The following is a 2,156-nucleotide window of genomic DNA, read 5'->3' on the forward strand; positions in this document are numbered from 1 at the left end:
ACACACACTGCTCTTCCGGGACCTTCTGGTAGTGGTAACGCTAACGCAAACACAGGACACGTGACGCGCAGGTAAACCACCAGGGCTGGGCGGGGCGGGGGGTACTGTTTAATTTAAATATAGAACGTGTAGTGTAGTAGTAGAATATAACACTTCTGCAATTTCAGATCCTATCTGACTTAACATTGTATAATTTCAACACGCCTCTTTTCTCTACTACCAGAAGCGCAACGCGTATTAACTAAATAGGATAGGCCTACTCTTTCGCAAGTTGCCAACTTGCATCATTTCTAACTGGGTTTAAAATTATAAGACTATGTCATAAAAATAAGACAATGAGTGATGCATTACTGATAAAAACGGATAACCTCACCAACACATTTGTCATTAAACCAATTTATTCAAACATTGTCCTTAATATTTTGAACAATAACTCTGTAAGATTTAAACGGATTTTACAGAAAAAAATCTTTAAATTCCCATTGAATGCAGTAGAAAAGGGGATGTATAATATATTACAGATTGTAAAAATAACTGCATAGATAATAATATTTCAGGAACAGTTTCCATTGACTTGTAATCGAGGTTGCACATAATTAGAAAATATATATATTTTTTTCTCTTCCTTCAGACTGGGACGTGCTCATTGATAAGGCCCAGGAAATAATAAATAGATAAGAGAACGGTCGATTGTCTGGGGACAACAGACAAGCCAATGAACGAATGATGGCCTGATCCACCGTTCTTCCAGCACTACCTCTTACCTACACGGGTCGTCGGTCCTACAGGAGGAATACAAGCCTGGATCCCAGTGGTTGGTGACATTTGTTGCACCATATGATAAAATACATGCGCCCCATGCTAGTACAATAGTGTTATTGTTTGTTTTCTGAACTCAAAGACATCGATGATGGGATGCCAGATTGTAAGTACGATTAGACAAGCTGTTAATAGGCTTATAAATATCAGTAAAAAAAACAACCAAAAAAACCTTGGGAATACATGTTTTGAAAATATGTAAACTAACGGGATGAATGGTACAGGAAATGGGGCCGGATGCATTAAGCGCACATTTTCCCCGGCTACACATGAATGCCTGAATACGTCTGAAAACAACTCTTTGTTCAGATAAAGTGTTGCAAATATGTTGCATTTTGTCCGATCAGGTACCGTGAGATGGAATCCAGGGCTACAATATAATACCAAGAAAGAAAAAACACGAATGAAGGTATTTTTGAAGGAATAAATAAAAAAGGTGATATTTACAATGTATCAGCAATACATGTACAATGCATTTTTTTCTGAAAGGCCAATCATCTCCTATGCAAAAAATATTTCAGGCTTTCCCCCACAGGATAAATAAGAGCATTGCAATGATACATGACCATCCGTACCACAAGAAGAACCAAGAAGGGTCTGCCCCTACTAGATACACAGGGTAACAAATCAATTTGATAAGGGATTTAAAATGTACTTCTCATTCTGAGTATCCAAATACTAAGATCAAACTGAAGCGCACTAAGGTTAGGGAAGGTTGGGGTTAGGAAAGACCACAGGGTTAGGGTTAGGGATAGCATTCATTCAGGGTTAGGGAAGCGAGTTAGGGTTAGGAACGAGCAATAACTAGAGGGTTACGGCGAGGAAAGAGCCCCTACTACAGTGTTAGGGTAGGAAAATAGGTAAGGTTTAGGGCAGACCACTATAACTACAGGGTTAAGGAACGTCATTAACTACAGAACCAAAATGTTTAAGTATGACATCCCTTGGCTCAATTTGATGATAGATGTACTGTATATTTGAGTAAATGTTACTCTTTAAAGGAATACCACATCCAAAATGAAAAGGTGTTAAACGCTTTACGTTATTATTTGATAATTTAGAGTCATTGAATTTAGCAGAAGTGGTTTATTAAGCAATGTTTCCACAATAAACAGTTTGGGAGCTCTTGTCAAAAGATCCTTGAATTATGACGTGAACTCATAACCGTTTGGTATAAACTGTCCGCAACAAGCCATGACAGAACATGGTGGAATACGATTGGATAAGAATCCCCCCCCCCTCCCCTTGTCGTGCCAAAGTCAGACCCCACTGTTAGTAACGTTCAAAGTCATAAAAATACACCTTTAACTTTTTAACAGTGTACAAAAGAGCAGCAA

Source organism: Micromesistius poutassou, assembly GCF_964030765.1.
Source record: "Micromesistius poutassou genome assembly, chromosome: 15".
Taxonomy (NCBI): domain Eukaryota; kingdom Metazoa; phylum Chordata; class Actinopteri; order Gadiformes; family Gadidae; genus Micromesistius; species Micromesistius poutassou.